The 18,989-nt window shown below is 42.0% G+C and overlaps 1 protein-coding gene across 1 annotated transcript in view; it reads right to left on the minus strand.

The window, feature by feature from the left end:
* ATRX (ATRX chromatin remodeler) overlaps positions 1–18,989 on the minus strand; it is a 783,199-nt gene that overhangs the window by 381,875 nt on the left and 382,335 nt on the right. The window lies entirely within an intron of this gene.

Below are 18,989 nucleotides of genomic sequence, written 5' to 3' on the forward strand. Positions count from 1 at the left end.
CTAGTTTACAAAAAGTAGGATCCACTAATAAGTTGTATATAAACTCCACCTCTTATTTGATATCAGATCATGTGTAGCTACGCAAGTACCTATTTGAAAAAGGAAATTTATGCTTACCTGATAAATTTATTTCTTTTACGATATGACGAGTCCACGGATTTCATCCTTACTTATGGGATTACACCTCCTGTTTAGCAGGAAGTGGCAAAGAGCACTACAGCAGAGCTGTATATATAGCTCCTCCCTTCCCTCCCACTTCAGTCATTCGACCAAAGTTAGGAAGAGAAAGGAAAAGCCAAAGGTGCAGAGGTGACTGAAGTTTAACAAAAAGAATTACCTGTCTTAGAAATGACAGGGTGGGCCGTGGACTCGTCATATCGTAAAATAAATAAATGTATCAGGTAAGCATTAATTTCCCTTTCTTTTACAAGATATGACAAGTCCACAGATTTCATCCTTACTTATGGGATTAATACCAAAGCTATAGGACACGGATGAAAGGGAGGGACAAGACAGGAACCTAAATGGAAGGCACCACTGCTTGAAGAACCATTCTCCCAAAACCAGCCTCAGAAGCAAAAGTATCAAATTTGGAAAATTTGGAAAAAGTGTGAAGAGACGACCAAGTTGCAGCCTTGCAAATCTGTTCAACAGAAGCATCGTTTTTAAATGCCCATGAGGAACACACAGCCCTAGTAGAATGAGCCATAATTCTTTCAGACAGCTGCTGTCCAGCAGTCTCAAATGCCAGACGAATGATACTCTTCAGCCAAAAAGAAAGAGGTAGCCGTAGCTTTCTGGCCCCTACGCTTTCCAGAAAAAACAATGAATAATGAAGATGATTGACGGAATTCCTTAGTCGCCTGCAAGTAAAACTTCAGGGCACGGACCACGTCCAAATTATGTAACAGACGCTCCTTCTTAGAAGAAGGGTTAGGACACAAGGAAGGAACAACAATTTCCTGATTAATATTTTTGTTAGAAACAACCTTAGGAAGAAAACCAGGTTTGGTACGTAAAACCACCTTATCAGAATGGAAAATAAGATAAGGCGAATCACATTGTAACGCAGAAAGCTCGGAAACTCTACAAGCAAAAGAAATAGCAACCAAAAATAAAACCTTCCAAGATAACAGCTTAATATCTATGGAATGCATGGGTTCAAACGGAACCCCTTGAAGAACATTAAGAACTAAATTCAAACTCCAGGGTGGAGCAATTGGTCTAAACACAGGCTTGATTCTGGTCAAAGCCTAACAAAAAGACTGAACGTCTGGAACCTCTGCCAAACGCTTGTGTAGTAAAATCGACAAAGCAGAAATTTGTCCCTTTAAGGAACTTGCCGATAACCCCTTCTCCAATCCTTCTTGGAGAAAAGATAAAATCCTTGGAATCCTAACTCTACTCCATGAGTAGCCCTTGGATTCGCACCAACAAAGATATTTACGCCATATCTTGTGGTAGATCTTTCTAGTGACAGGCTTATGTGCCTGAATCAAAGTATGAAATGTCTGTCTGCTTAAAAAGTCCGCCTCCCAGTTGTCCACTCCTGGGATGTAAATTGCTGACAGATAACAAGAGTGAGCCTCCGCCCATCAAATTATCTTGGATACTTCTGTCATCGCTAAGGAACTCCTTGTTCCTCCCTGATGATTGATGTAAGCCACAGTCGTGATGTTGTCTGACTGAAAGCGGATGAATTTGGCCGAAGCCAACTGAGGCCACGCCTGAAGCGCATTGAAGATTGCTCTCAATTCCAGAATATTGATTGGAAGTAGGGACTCCGACTTAGTCCACACACCCTGAGCCTTCAGGGAATTCCAGACTGCACCCCAACCTAGTAGACTGGCGTCCGTTGTCACTATCACCCATGAGGGTCTGCGGAAGCACGTCCCTTGGGACAGATGATACGGCGACAACCACCAAAGAAGAGAGTCTCTTGTCTCCTGATACAGATCTGAGGAGACAAATTTGCATAATCTCCATTCCACTGCCTGAGCATGCTCAGTTGTAGTGGTCTGAGATGAAAACGAGCAAACGGAATGATGTCCATTGCCGCCACCATCAATCCAATTACTTCCATGCACTGAGCCACTGATGGCCGAGGATTGGACTGAAGGGCTCGGCATGTATTCAGAATCTTTAACTTTGACCTCCGTCAAGAAAATCTTCATGGATATAGAATCTATTAGAGTTCCAAGAAGGGAACCCTTGTCTGTGGAATTAATTAACTTTTCTAGATTCACCTTCCACCTGTGAATCCTCAGAAAGGACAGAACCATGTCTGTATAAGACCTTATCAGATGGTAATACGACGCCTGGATCAGAATATCGTCCAGATAAGGTGCCACTGCAATGCCCCGCGGCCTGAGAACCACCAGAAGTGACCCTAGAACCTTCGTGAAGATCCTGGGTGCTGTGGCCAACCCGAAGGGAAGAGCCACAAACTAAAAATGTTTGTCCAGAAAGTCAAACCTTATGAACTGATGATGATCCATGTGGATAGGAATATGAAGATATGCATCCTTCAAGTCCACGGTAGTCATATATTGACCCTCCTGGATCAATGGCAGAATTGTTCGAATAGTCTCCATCTTGAAGGACAGGACTCAGAAACTTGTTTAGACTCTTTAGATCTAAAAGAGGTCGAAACGTGCCCTCTTTTTTGGGGACCACGAAAAGATTTGAGTAAAATCCCTACCCCTGTTCCAGTATTGGAACGGGACGAATTACTCCCATAGTAGAAAGGTCTTTTACACAACGTAAGAACGCCTCTCTTTTTATCTGGTCTTACAGACAATCGTGAAAGAAGAAACCACCACCTTGGGAGAAAATTTTTGAATTCCAGTAGATACCCTTGGGACACAATTTCCAGTGTCCAGGCGTCCTGAACATCTCTCACCCAAGCCTGGGCAAACAGAGAAAGTCTGCCCCCTACTAGATCCGGTCCCGGATCGGGGGCCGCCCCTTCATGCTGTCTTGGTAGCAGCAGCCGGCATCTTGGGTTGTTTACCAAGCCTGGTGGGGTCTCCAGACGGACTTGGCCTGAGCAAAAACAGAATTTATGCTTACCTGATAAATTACTTTCTCCAACATTGGTGTGTCCGGTCCACGGCGTCATCCTTACTTGTGGGAATATCTCTTCCCCAACAGTAAATGGCAAAAAGTCCCAGTAAAGCTGGCCATATAGTCCCTCCTAGGCTCCGCCCACCCCAGTCATTCGACCGACGGACAGGAGGAAAAAATAGGAGAAACCATATGGTACCGTGGTGACTGTAGTTAGAGAAAATAATTCATCAGACCTGATTAAAAAAACCAGGGCGGACCGTGGACCGGACACACCAATGTTGGAGAAAGTAATTTATCAGGTAAGCATAAATTCTGTTTTCTCCAACATTGGTGTGTCCGGTCCACGGCGTCATCCTTACTTGTGGGAACCAATACCAAAGCTTTAGGACACGGATGAAGGGAGGGAGCAAATCAGGTTACCTAAACGGAAGGCACCACGGCTTGCAAAACCTTTCTCCCAAAAATAGCCTCCGAAGAAGCAAAAGTATCAAATTTGTAAAATTTGGCAAAAGTGTGCAGTGAAGACCAAGTCGCTGCCTTACATATCTGATCAACAGAAGCCTCGTTCTTGAAGGCCCATGTGGAAGCCACGGCCCTAGTGGAGTGAGCTGTGATTCTTTCAGGAGGCTGCCGTCCGGCAGTCTCGTAAGCCAATCGGATGATGCTTTTAAGCCAAAAGGAAAGAGGTAGAAGTCGCTTTTTGACCTCTCCTCTTACCAGAATAGACGACAAACAGAGAAGATGTTTGTCTGAAATCTTTTGTAGCTTCTAAATAGAATTTTAGAGCACGGGCTACGTCCAAATTGTGTAACAAACTTTCCTTCTTTGACACTGGATTCGGACACAAAGAAGGTACAACTATCTCCTGGTTAATATTTTTGTTAGAAACAACCTTTGGAAGCAAACCAGGCTTAGTACGCAAAACCACCTTATCTGCATGGAACACCAGATAGGGCGGAGAACACTGCAGAGCAGGTAACTATGAAACTCTTCTAGCAGAAGAAATAGCAACCAAAAACAAAACTTTCCAAAATAACAACTTAATATCTATGGAATGTAGAGGTTCAAACAGAACCCCTTGAAGAACTGAAAGAACTAGATTTAAACTCCAGGGCGGAGTCAAAGGTCTGTAAACAGGCTTGATTCTAACCAGAGCCTGAACAAATGCTTGAACATCTGGCACAGCTGCCAGTCGTTTGTGTAGTAAGACAGATAAAGCAAAAATCTGTCCCTTTAGAGAACTCGCAGATAATCCCTTATCCAAACCTTCTTGCAGAAAGGAAAGAATCTTAGGAATTTTTATCTTATTCCATGGGAATCCCTTGGATTCACACCAGCAGATATATCTTTTCCATATTTTATGGTAAATCTTTCTAGTTACCGGTTTTCTGGCCTGAACCAGAGTATCTATCACAGAATCTGAAAACCCACGCTTTGATAGAATCAAGCGTTCAATCTCCAAGCCGTCAGCTGGAGGGAGACCAGATTTGGATGTTCAAATGGACCCTGAACAAGAAGGTCCTGTCTCAAAGGTAGCTTCCATGGTGGAACCGATGACATATTCACCAGGTCCGCATACCAAGTCCTGCGTGGCCACGCAGGAGCTATCAAGATCACTGAGGCCCTCTCCTGTTTGATCCTGGCTACCAGCCTGGGAATGATAGGAAACGGTGGAAACACATAAGCTAGGTTGAAGGTCCAAGGTGCTACTAGTGCATCCACTAGTCGCCTTGGGATCCCTGGATCTGGACCCGTAGCAAGGAAATTTGAAGTTCTGACGAGACGCCATCAGATCCATAGTCAACTGGGCAAAGATCTCCGGGTGGAGTTCCCACTCCCCCGGATGGAATGTCTGACGACTCAGATAATCCGCTTCCCAGTTTTCCACACCTGGGATGTGGATCGCAGATAGATGGCAGGAGTGATCCTCCGCCCATTGTATTATTTTGGTCACTTCATTCATCGCCAGGGAACTCCTTGTTCCCCCCTGATGATTGATATATGCAACAGTCGTCATGTTGTCTGATTGGAATCTTATGAATCTGGCCTTTGCAAGCTGAGTCAAGCCCTGAGAGCATTGAATATCGCTCTTAGTTCCAGAATGTTTATCGGGAGAAGAGACTCTTCCCGAGACCATAGTCCCTGAGCTTTCAGGGATTCCCAGACCGCGCCCCAGCCCACTAGACTGGCGTCGGTCGTGACAATGACCCACTCTGGTCTGCGGAAGCTCATTCCCTAGGATAGGTGGTCCAGGGTTAGCCACCAACGGAGTGAATCTCTGGTCTTCTGATCTACTTGAATCACTGGAGACAAGTCTGTATAGTCCCCATTCCACTGTTTCAGCATGCACAGTTGTAATGGTCTTAGATGAATTCGCGCAAAAGGAACTATGTCCATTGCTGCAACCATCAACCCTACTACTTCCATGCACTGAGCTATGGAAGGACGTGGAACAGAATGAAGAACTTGACAAGCGCTTAGAAGTTTTGACTTTCTGACATCTGTCAGAAAAATCCTCATTTCTAAGGAATCTATTATTGTTCCCAAGAAGGGAACTCTTGTTGACGGAGACAGAGAACTTTTTTCTATGTTCACCTTCCATCCGTGAGATCTGAGAAAGGCCAGAACGATGTCTGTATGAGCCTTTGCTTTTGAAAGGGACGACGCTTGTATTAGAATGTCGTCCAAGTATGGTACTACTGCAATGCCCCTCGGTCATAGAACCGCTAGAAGGGACCCGAGTACCTTTGTGAAAATGGCAGTGGCTAATCCGAATGGGAGGGCCACAAACTGGTAATGTTTGTCCAGAAAGGCGAACCTTAGGAACTGATGATGTTCTTTGTGGATAGGAATATGTAGGTACGCATCCTTTAGATCCACGGTAGTCATAAATTGACCTTCCTGGATAGTGGGTAGAATCGTTCGAATGGTTTCCATTTTGAACGATGGTACCCAGAGAAATTTGTTTAGGATCTTTAAATCCAGAATTGGTCTGAAGGTTCCCTCTTTTTTGGGAACTACGAACAGATTTGAGTAAAATCCCATTCCTTGTTCCGTCATTGGAACTGGGTGTATCACTCCCATCTTTAACAGGTCTTCTACACAATGTAAGAACGCCTGTCTCTTTATTTGGTTTGAGGATAAGTGAGACATGTGGATCCTTCCCCTTGGGGGTAGTTCCTTGAATTCCAGAAGATAACCCTGAGAAACTATTTCTAGCGTCCAGGGATCCTGAACATCTCTTGCCCAAGCCTGAGCAAAGAGAGAGAGTCTGCCCCCCACTAGATCCGGTCCCGGATCAGGGGCTACTCCTTCATGCTGTTTTGTTAGCGGTAGCAGGCTTCTTGGCCTGCTTACCCTTGTTCCAGCCTTGCATCGGTTTCCAGGCTGGTTTGGATTGTGAGGCATTACCCTCTTGCTTAGAGGATGCAGAATTAGAGGCCGGTCCGTTCCTGAAATTACGAAAGGAACGAAAATTAGACTTATTCTTGGCCTTGAAAGGCCTATCTTGTGGGAGGGCGTGGCCCTTTCCCCCAGTGATGTCTGAGATAATCTCTTTCAATTCTGGTCCAAAGAGAGTTTTACCCTTGAAGGGGATGTTAAGCAATTTTGTCTTGGATGATACATCCGCTGACCAAGACTTTAGCCAAAGCGCTCTGCGCGCCACAATTGCAAACCCTGAATTTTTTGCCGCTAATCTAGCTAATTGCAAAGCGGCATCTAAAATAAAAGAGTTAGCCAACTTAAGTGCGTGAACTCTGTCCATAACCTCCTCATATGGAGTCTCTCTACTGAGCGACTTTTCTAGTTCCTCGAACCAGAACCACGCTGCTGTAGTGACAGGAACAATGCACGAAATGGGTTGTAGAAGGTAACCTTGCTGTACAAAAATCTTTTTAAGCAAACCCTCCAATTTTTTATCCATAGGATCTTTGAAAGCGCAACTATCCTCGATAGCAATAGTAGTGCGCTTGTTTAGAGTAGAAACTGCCCCCTCGACCTTAGGGACTGTCTGCCATAAGTCCTTTCTGGGGTCGACCATAGGAAATAATTTCTTAAATATAGGAGGGGGAGCAAAAGGTATGCGGGGCTTCTCCCACTCCTTATTCACTATATCCGCCACCCGCTTGGGTTTAGGAAAAGCGTCGGGGTGCACCGGAACCTCTAGGAACTTGTCCATCTTGCATAATTTTTCTGGAATGACCAAGTTGTCACAATCATCAAGAGTAGATAACGCCTCCTTAAGCAGTGCGCGGAGATGTTCTAATTTAAATTTAAATGTCACAACATCAGGTTCAGCCTGTTGAGAAATTTTTCCTGAATCTGAAATTTCCCCATCTGACAAAACCTCCCTCATGGCCCCTTCAGATTGGTGTGAGGGTATGACAGAACAATTATCATCAGCGCCCTCCTGCTCTTCAGTGTTTAAAACAGAGCAATCGCGCTTTCTCTGATATGCAGGCATTTTGGATAAAATATTTGCTATGGAGTTATCCATTACAGCCGTCAATTGTTGCATGGTAATAAGCATTGGCGCGCTAGAAGTACTAGGGGCCTCCTGCGTGGGCAAAACTGGTATAGACACAGAAGGAGATGATGTAGAACCATGTCTACTCCCTTCATCTGATGAATCATCTTGGGCAACTTCATTATCTGTGACAGTACTGTCCTTACATTGTTTGGACGCTATGGCACAATTATCACACAATTTTGAAGGGGGAGACACATTGACTTTCATACATATAGAACATAGCTTATCTGAAGGCAGACACATGTCAAACAGGCTTAAACTTGTCAATAAAGCACAAAAACCGTTTTAAAACAAAACCGTTACTGTCTCTTTAAATTTTAAACAGAGCACACTTTATTACTGAATATGTGAAAAAATATGAAGGAATTGTTCAAAATTTACCAAACTTTCACCACAGTGTCTTAAAGCATTAAAAGTATTGCACACCAATTTTCAGAGCTTTAACCCTTAAAATAACGAAACAGGAGCCGGTTACAGATTTAACCCCTATACAGTCCCAGCTACAGCCTTTGCTGTGACTTTACCAAGCCCAGAGGGGAATACGATACCAAATGACGCCTTCTAGGAACTTTTCCAACTACTTTCAGGTCCTCACACATGCATCTGCATGTCTTGCTCTCAAAAACAACTGCGCAGTAATGGCGCGAAAATGAGGCTCTGCCTACAACTGGGAAGGCCCTTCCTGACTGGAAAAGGTGTCTAACAAAGTGCCTGACGTTAAAAAACGTTCCCCAAGTTTATAAGTGTGAATTATCAGCATAAACATGTATAAAATGTCCAAATAAAGCAATCGATTTAGCCCATAAAAGTGTCTACCAGTTTTATAGCCCATATTAAGCCCTTTATTCTGTTTGAGACTAAGAAAATGGCTTACCGGTCCCCATGAGGGGAAATGACAGCCTTCCAGCATTACACAGTCTTGTTAGAAATATGGCTAGTCATACCTTAAGCAGAAAAGTCTGCTAACTGTTTCCCCCAACTGAAGTTACTTCATCTCAACAGTCCTATGTGGAAACAGCAATCGATTTTAGTTACTGTCTGCTAAAATCATCTTCCTCTCACAAACAGAAATCTTCATCTTTTTCTGTTTCAGAGTAAATAGTACATACCAGCACTATTTTAAAATAACAAACTCTTGATAGTAGAATAAAAAAACTACAACTAAACACCACATACTCTTAACCATCTCTGTGGAGATGTTGCCTGTGCAACGGCAAAGAGAATGACTGGAGTGGGCGGAGCCTAGGAGGGACTATATGGCCAGCTTTGCTGGGACTCTTTGCCATTTCCTGTTGGGGAAGAGATATTCCCACAAGGATGACGCCGTGGACCGGACACACCAATGTTGGAGAAATTCCCTTCCTGCTTAGCGGAAGAGGAGGAAGAGAGGACTCCTTTGAAGTTCCGAAAGGAACGAAAATTATTTTTTTCACCCCTTAGTTTAGCTGTTCTATCCTGAGGTAGGAGATGATCCCTACCTCCCGTAATGTCAGAAATTATTTCTTTCAAGTCAGGCCCGAATAGGGTTTTTCCCTTGAAAGGAATAGCCAAAAGCTTTGACTTAGATGACACATCAGCAGACCAAGATTTTAACCATAATGCTCTACGCGCTAAAATGGCAAATCCGGCATTCTTAGCCGCCAGTTTGGCTATCTGAAAGGCAGCATACGTAATAAAAGAATTAGCCAGCTTAAGAGCCTTAATTCTATCTAAAATGTCCTCTAAAGGAGTCTCAGTTTTAAGAGACTCTTCCAAGGTGTCAAACCAGAAGGCCGCCGCAGTGGTAACTGGTACAATGCAGGCCGTCGGTTGTAAAAGGAAACTGATGAATAAATAACTTTTTTATTAGACCCTCCAATTTCTTATCCATAGGGTCTTTGAAAGCACAACTGTCCTCAATAGGAATAGTTGTACACTTAGCCAGGGTAGATATAGCTCCCTCCACCTTAGGGACTGTTTGCCAAGAGTCCTGAACAGTGTCAGATATGGTATACATTTTCTTAAAATTAGGAGAGGGTGAGAACGGGATACCTGGTCTTTCCTATTCCCGCGTAATAATATCTGAGATTCCCTTAGGAACCGGAAAAACAGAGTAAGCAGGCACCGCTAAGTATTTGTCCATCTTACACAATTTCTCCGGTGGTACCACAATAGAGTCACAATCATCCAGAGTCGCTAAAACCTCCCGAAGTAACAGGTGGAGGTGTTAAAGCTTAAATCTAAAGGACATGATGTCCGAATCCGTCTGAGGTAACACTTCCTGAATCGGAAAGTTCCCCCTCAGACAGAAGTTCCCTGACCCCAATTCAGATCCCTGTGAGGGTACATCGGAAATAGCCAACAAAGCATCAGAGGTCGCAGTATTCACATTGACTTCTGTCCTGCTGCGTTTGCCCTGTAACACTGGCAACTTAGATAAAACCTCTGTAAGGGTAGATGACATAACTGCAGCCATATCCTGCAGAGTAAATTAAGTAGACGCGGTTGAGGAACCCGGCGTCGCTTGGGTGGACGTTAAAGGTTATGACGCTTGGGGAGAATTTAGCGGCATACCCTGATTCTCATCAGACTGAGAATCATCCTTAGGAACACTTTCCTTAAAGAAAATTTGCTCTTTACATTGTAAGGCCCTTTCAGTACATGAGGGACAAAAAGAGGGGGTTTCACAATGGCATCTAAATATATAGAACAAGTAGTTTCCTCAAGTTCAGACATGTTAAAAAGAATAGCATTAGCAATAATAGTCGTTCTTTATTTGAATAATGACAAAAAAACCCCAATTTGAACTGAAAAGTGTACTGCGCCTTTAAATAATAAAAGCGCAACAATTTTTCTGTTATCTCAAAAACAACGTTTACAGCAATAAAAATGTTCCTAATGTGCCCAAAATATCTTAACAATATTGCATCACTTTGCTTATATATGTTATATATCAAATTATTTCGAATTTGTCAGATAAAATAACTTTCTAGAAATTCAGGCCACTGCACCGCGACACAGCTCTGCTGCGGCGCCTACCTGCCCCCAGAACACACTGTCTCTGATTGGGTAGCTCCTAAGTCTCTTTGTTTGGCAATATAACTTAGGCCCCACCGGAGCCCAGGACCTTGCTGTCTATCCAATCCGGAAGATAATGCGCGGCTGAGGGTGTAACTCTAGCCTGACTGAGACCCGCATGGGTAGCAAAAAGAACAAACATGTCGTCCCAAATAAAGTAATAAGCCATGTGCCCATCTTACATACACCGCAATTATCAAGTGTAACTTCATTAACACTGCACTCCCTAATGACAGCCCTTAAGCAAACCGCAGCTCCCAGCGTCTAGCCCACACTGAATATACCTTAAAGATATATTAGACATATTTAGCCAGCAATATAAAGGGATTCCAGGTACACCATTCCCTTGCATATAGTGCATACTGAAAACCCCTCCCCAGATAGGGAATAATCTCAGCCTGTTCTGATGCATCAAGTCTCCCCAGATACAAAGACTGAACATACCTCAATGCTGCTTGTAGCATGACACCGTTCTCCACACTGAAGATTTTCTTCACACTACCTTCAGCTGCTCTGTGGAAACCAGCATGGATCTTAGATAACGTTTGCTAAGATCATCAACATCAGGGCAGAAAACTGATGATTGACTGATGATTTCTCCCTGAGAAAAATAGTACTCACTGGCACCATTTTAAAATACAAAACTTCTTTATTGAAGAATCTAAACTAACACCTCACTTTACCTCTTTCTATCACTAACACAACCAAAGAGAATGACTGGAGTGGGAGGGAAGGGAGGAGCTATATATACAGCTCTGCTGTGGTGCTCTTTGCCACTTCCTGCTAAACAGGAGGCGTAATCCCATAAGTAAGGATGAAATCCGTGGACTCGTCATATCTTGTAAAAGAAAACATTATGATGTTGTGAGCTTAAATACTTAGTTATTCACATTTCTCTCCTATGTGAAAATGCACATGTGCACTGACTGTATTCTGGCTGTATCGATGGCCAATGCCATAACCAGGGCAGGCCAGCTTCCAAATTCAAATGTTTTTCTATTGTATTCTCTGTTTTAATCTTGAATAATGTACTCTTACTGTACTATGCTGCAGTGCTGCTGCTATTAGTTGATGAATGGATGTTAAAAACAGGTTGCAGGATTTACCTTGTTAATGCCACATCCCTCATGTTTTCCTGGATAGTAGTCACTCAGCTAAATGACTAACACATGAAGCAGTGTGTGTTGTACTAAGTACTACCTTTAATGTGCAATTAGAAACACAAATCAGTGCTGCACAGTACGAACTTTGCAAGTTTCTCCATCCATGTACACTTCTTCATATTTTACTCATACCACAGAAAGACCGACTAGCCAAGAAAAAATGGGCAATGTGTTGTGGTAATAACTGTCCAGCTAATTTAATTTCTATTTGCTGTTGTGTGTGTTGAGTTTACTTATTTGTAATGTATTATGTATTATAGTTGTACTCTAACTACCACCAATGTTCTAAGTGTTCTGTACTACAGCTAGAGCTGTAAAAATGTATGTAATGACAGGCTGCAGGATTTAAGGATTGCCCTTGTCAATGCCACATCCCCCATGTTTTCCTGGACAGTGGACAGTCACTCAGCTAAATAACTAACACATGCATCAGTGTGCATTGTAATAGCTTTACTGTACTTAAAGGGACAGTCTAGGCCAAAATAAACTTTCATGATTCAGATAGAGCATGTAATTTTAAACAATTTTCCAATTTACTTTTATCACCAATTTTGCTTTGTTCTCTTGGTATTCTTAGTTGAAAGCTTAACCTAGGAGGTTCATATGCTAATTTCTTAGACCTTGAAGCCCACCTCTTTCAGATTGCATTTTAACAGTTTTTCACCACTAGAGGGTGTTAGTTCACGTATTTCATATAGATAACACTGTGCTCGTGCACGAGAAGTTATCTGGGAGCAGGCACTGATTGGCTAGACTGCAAGTCTGTCAAAAGAACTGAAAAAAGGGGCAGTTTGCAGAGGCTTAGATACAAGATAATCACAGAGGTTAAAAGTATATTATTATAAATGTGTTAGTTATGAAAAACTGGGAAATGGGTAATAAAGGGATTATCTATCTTTTAAAACAATAAAAATTCTGGTGTAGACTGTCCCTTTAAACAGAACACACATCATGCTGCTGCACACTCAGCACTTTTCAGGTTTCTCCATGCATGCAATGCATACACTGTTTCATATGTTACTCATACCACAGCTAGACTGACTGCCCAGTGCCCAAGAAAACAAAGGACAATGTGGTAAGAACTGGACAGCTATTTTCATTTCAATTAGCTGTGTGTGTGTTGAGTTCAGTTGTTTGTATTATGTATTGTACTAGTAACTAACTATAACTTGTGTTCTACTTCTTACTGTGTTCTGTACTACAGCTATAGCTGTAAAAATGTATGTAATATGACAGGCTGCAGGATGTCAGCATTGTCAATGCCACATTCCACATGTTTTCATGGACAGTCACTCAGCTAAATGTTAACACATGCAGCATTGTACTACCTTTATTTAGAAACACAAATCATGCAGCTGGAGCTGGATAGTCCCCAGTCAGCACTTTTCAGGTATCTTTCTACATGCTGCACACACTGCTTCATATGTTACTCGTACCACTTACCAACTGGCCAGCCTTTTTCATTTAAAATAGCTTTGTTTGTATGTGTTGCGTTAACTTATGTACTACCAACCTCCTATATATAACTGTTGATGTGTTCTACTTCTTAGTGGTCTTTTATATAGATCTACTACTACAGAATAGCTGTGACTAGTGTGTGATGTATATGAGAGGCTGCAGGATGTCAGGATTGACCTTGTCAATGCCACATCCCTCATGTTTCCCTGGACAGTAACTCCTAAAATGAATAACAAATGCAGCAGTGTGTGCATTCATTGTACTTACTTTACTGCACTTATATTTATTTATATACAGATTGAACTTTACAAGTCATACTGCTGTAAAGACAGCAATTTTCAGGTTTCTCCATGCTTACACTGCTTCATATGTTAATCATACCACTGTGTCCACACTGTTAGAATGACTGTCCAATAAAACATGACAATGTTGTCTGAACTTGTGTGTCATAAGACCTAATAACTGGCTAGTGGCTACTATTTAATCACATCACAGGCAGCAAATTTTATTGTAACTATTTTTTGTTTTGTATTTTTATGCTCAAATAGTGTATTGGACATTGATAAACATGTACATTAAGATTCTGTAGTGTTAAATAAATTGTTTAATGCTAAATGAAGGTGTTAGTAATTTTTAATAAAAACACAATTAAATCGTAATCGCGTTTTGTTCCCAAAAAAATTGCGATATATATATAAAACCAGCTTTAAGTGAATCCGCCCTCTTTAGGTCAACCACCCGGATGTTCTGTGTAAGAAATATAGCTTCACCAAAAGACAGGAACAAACCAGGATTTTTTCAAACGTGAAGTCAAAATTTATTGACGTTTCAGGGAGTAAACCTCCCCTTCCTCAGAACATACAGTGCATACACTCAAACTTCTTAATTCCATCGTACATCAAGAATAAACAAAGTACGTTTGAAACATTGTTTATTCTTGATGTACGATAGAATTAAGAAGTTTGGGTGATTTTTGTTATTAACTGAGCCAATACCGGAAGTGATTGTGGGTGAGAGTTTCCAGGGTCACTGAGTTTCACACCGGATATGATGTAATTTTGGTGCCTTTTTGGGACAGGAATGGGAGGTTACTGTGTGTTTGTATGCACTGTATGTTCTGAGGAAGGGGAGGTTTACTGTCCGAAACGTCAATAAATTTTGACTTCACGTTTGAAAAAATCCTGGTTTGTTCCTGTCTGTTGGTGAAGATATATATATATATATATATATATATATATATATATATATATATATATATATATATATATATATACAGGGAGTGCAGAATTATTAGGCAAATGAGTATTTTGACCACATCATCCTCTTTATGCATGTTGTCTTACTCCAAGCTGTATAGGCTCGAAAGCCTACTACCAATTAAGCATATTAGGTGATGTGCATCTCTGTAATGAGAAGGGGTGTGGTCTAATGACATCAACACCCTATATCAGGTGTGCATAATTATTAGGCAACTTCCTTTCCTTTGGCAAAATGGGTAAAAAGGACTTGACAGGCTCAGAAAAGTCAAAAATAGTGAGATATCTTGCAGAGGGATGCAGCACTCTTAAAATTGCAAAGCTTCTGAAGCGTGATCATCGAACAATCAAGCGTTTCATTCAAAATAGTCAACAGGGTCGCAAGAAGCATGTGGAAAAACCAAGGCGCAAAATAACTGCCCATGAACTGAGAAAAGTCAAGCGTGCAGCTGCCAAGATGCCACTTGCCACCAGTTTGGCCATATTTCAGAGCTGCAACATCACTGGAGTGCCCAAAAGCACAAGGTGTGCAATACTCAGAGACATGGCCAAGGTAAGAAAGGCTGAAAGACGACCACCACTGAACAAGACACACAAGCTGAAACGTCAAGACTGGGCCAAGAAATATCTCAAGACTGATTTTTCTAAGGTTTTATGGACTGATGAAATGAGAGTGAGTCTTGATGGGCCAGATGGATGGGCCCGTGGCTGGATTGGTAAAGGGCAGAGAGCTCCAGTTCGACTCAGACGCCAGCAAGGTGGAGGTGGAGTACTGGTTTGGGCTGGTATAATCAAAGATGAGCTTGTGGGGCCTTTTCGGGTTGAGGATGGAGTCAAGCTCAACTCCCAGTCCTACTGCCAGTTTCTGGAAGACACCTTCTTCAAGCAGTGGTACAGGAAGAAGTCTGCATCCTTCAAGAAAAACATGATTTTCATGCAGGACAATGCTCCATCACACGCGTCCAAGTACTCCACAGCGTGGCTGGCAAGAAAGGGTATAAAAGAAGAAAATCTAATGACATGGCCTCCTTGTTCACCTGATCTGAACCCCATTGAGAACCTGTGGTCCATCATCAAATGTGAGATTTACAAGGAGGGAAAACAGTACACCTCTCTGAACAGTGTCTGGGAGGCTGTGGTTGCTGCTGCACGCAATGTTGATGGTGAACAGATCAAAACACTGACAGAATCCATGGATGGTAGGCTTTTGAGTGTCCTTGCAAAGAAAGGTGGCTATATTGGTCACTGATTTGTTTTTGTTTTGTTTTTGAATGTCAGAAAGGTATATTTGTGAATGTTGAGATGTTATATTGGTTTCACTGGTAAAAATAAATAATTGAAATGGGTATATATTTGTTTTTTGTTAAGTTGACTAATAATTATGCACAGTAATAGTCACCTGCACACACAGATATCCCTCTAAAATAGCTATAACTAAAAACAAACTAAAAACTACTTCCAAAACTATTCAGCTTTGATATTAATGAGTTTTTTGGGTTCATTGAGAACATGGTTGTTGTTCAATAATAAAATTAAGCCTCAAAAATACAACTTGCCTAATAATTCTGCACTCCCTGTATGTATGTATGTATGTATGTATGTATGTATTTTAGGATGGTGGTGTGCCGCAGGATTTTTATAATGTAAAAAAAAAAGTGCCGTGGCAAAAAAATGGTTAAAAATCACTTAAACAACCTACAAGGCTGTGTTAGAGCCCACTCTGAATCCCTAGAATCCATTGCGCACAAAAAAAAAACGAGGATCCAAAACCCGCAGGTATTCTGATCACACTGAACTAACCCCCAACCGAAGGAAGAGAACCTTCAGTCTCCCGGAAAATCCTGTACCACACAGGAAAAACGGTGGGAGTCTCACAACTCCTGGCAGACAGTCGACAAGAGGAAAATGCCGGGAGAAAGCAAAAGGATTAACGCCAACCCCTGCGCTCCCAATAGGAGAGCGTACAAAATACAAAAAAAAAAAAGAAGTAATAAGGACTTCCAGACACAAAATGACCCGACCACCCAAAAAGGGAAAAAGTAGCCCCAGCAACCTATGAGAGGTACTTGTGACTAGGCCACAAAAAAAACATCCAGAAGTTACCAAGAGAGAAAACGAAAATCGTCATACATCTGGTACCGCAAACCCCCAGAGTTCATCCAAACCGCCAAACCTAATGGGAATGGATAAACTTCGCTTCCAAGGCCAAAGGACCTCTCACGATGAGCCTCAGCAGGCTCCAAGTCTGGAACCCCCTCAACAGTAGGAACGGGAGGCAGACCGATGCAGTCCCTTAGATTTCTAGTAATGGAGGCAACGAGAAAAAAATTAACACTTATCAAAGTGAACAACCCAGCACCCGACAGGTTAACCAGCACACCAGCACCACATGGATGACATGAACCGTAAGGAGCAGTTGCTAGCGCCCGACCAGGACCTGCATGGTACGAGAACACTCGAAACAGTCCAAGGTCCATGAAAAATCGAAGCCTCCAAAGGGATTGACAAACTATAAACATAACTATGTCATTATATAGTACTGCACAACTTCTGAGGAAGTGCAGAAGTGACCACAAAATCGCAAGTATCAGTTCCAGAGAAGAAACGTTCCGAAATCGGAAAATTATAACAGACATGAGCTTCATAAAACAAATTAAACACATCCTATACGGATCAAATAAAAGAAGGCAGCACCCATGGGTGAACGCCCAAGGAGAATGGGCATGCTAACAGGACCAGCCGATCAGGGGCCCTGTTACGAAAGGCAAAGAATGACTGGGTGAAGAGGGAGGTGGGGGAGGTATTTAAGCCTTTGGCTGGAGTGTCTTTGCCTTCTCCTGGTGGCCAGGTTCTGAATTCCTAAAAGAAATTAATGCAGCTGTGGACTCTTCCTGTTTAAGATAAGATCAAGGTTACAAACAAGACAAGAAATACACATCTACTGATATTAATCGAAATGTAAGTTAGTTTATAACTATTTTAAAAATTTGTCTATTAAAAAAAAATTCATATCACATTCACAATTTAATTCTTATGGAGTAATTAAAAAGTCTATATATCCAAGAGTTCCTGTTTAACAAAGAAATAAATAAATTTATCAGGTAAGAATAATTTAGGTTTTCTTTCTAATGGTTGTGAGAGTCCACGACCTTACTCTTGGGAACCTATACCCAAGTTGAGAAGTCCACGAATAAAAGAAAAGGGGGAAGAAGAAAAGCAGACACATATTTCTCTGTTATCACCGCCTGTAAAACCCTTCTTCCAGAAGGAGCCTTCGCAAAGGCAAAAACATTGAATTGGTAAAATCTGGTAAAAATGAAGGGAAGACCATGATGCTGCCCTGCAAAATTGTTCTACAGAAGCCTCATTTTAAACGCCCATAATGTAGGCACTGAGTGGGAAGAGTGACCAGCCTCCAAGTAAGCCAAACAAATGAGACTTTGTAACCAAAATGAAAACAAAACAGATGTAACCTATTGCCCCTTTTGTTTACCCAAATACAAAACCAAACAACTAGAGTATTGACGCAAATCGGTAGTAGAATATCAAAGCCCTAACCACATCAAGATTATGGGGTTAGGACAAAGTGAAAGAACAAAAATGATACCACCTTCGGTAAAAACATAATTTATGCTTACCTGATAAATTTATTTCTCTTGTAGTGTATCCAGTCCACGGATCATCCATTACTTGTGGGATATTCTCCTTCCCAACAGGAAATTGCAAGAGGATCACCCACAAAAGAGCTGCTATATAGCTCCTCCCCTCACTGCCATATCCAGTCATTCAACCGAAACAAGACGAGAAAGGAGAAACCATAGGGTGCAGTGGTGACTGTAGTTTAATTAAAATTTAGACCTGCCTTAAAAGGACAGGGCGGGCCGTGGACTGGATACACTACAAGAGAAATAAATTTATCAGGTAAGCATAAATTATGTTTTCTCTTAAGTGTATCCAGTCCAGGGATCATCCATTACTTGTGGGATACCAATACCAAAGCTAAAGTACACGGATGATGGGAGGGACAAGGCAGGAACTTAAACTGAAGGAACCACTGCCTGTAGAACCTCTCCCCCAAAAACAGCCTCCGAAGAAGCAAAAGTGTCAAATTTTGAAAATTTTGAAAAGGTGTGAAGCGAAGACCAAGTCGCAGCCTTGCAAATCTGTTCAACCGAGGCCTCATTTTTAAAGGCCCAGGTGGAAGCCACAGCTCTAGTAGAATGAGCTGTAATCCTTTCAGGGGGCTGCTGTCCAGCAGTCTCATAGGCTAAGCGTATTATGCTCCGAAGCCAAAAGGAGAGAGAGGTTGTCGAAGCTTTTTGACCTCTCCTCTGTCCAGAGTAAACGAAAAACAGGGCAGATGTTTGACGAAAATCTTTAGTAGCCTGTAAGTAAAACTTCAAGGCACGGACTACGTCCAGATTATGCAAAAGACGTTCCTTCTTTGAAGAAGGA

This window comes from Bombina bombina, chromosome 1, assembly GCF_027579735.1.
Source record: "Bombina bombina isolate aBomBom1 chromosome 1, aBomBom1.pri, whole genome shotgun sequence".
In the NCBI taxonomy this organism is placed as follows: Eukaryota; Metazoa; Chordata; class Amphibia; order Anura; family Bombinatoridae; genus Bombina; species Bombina bombina.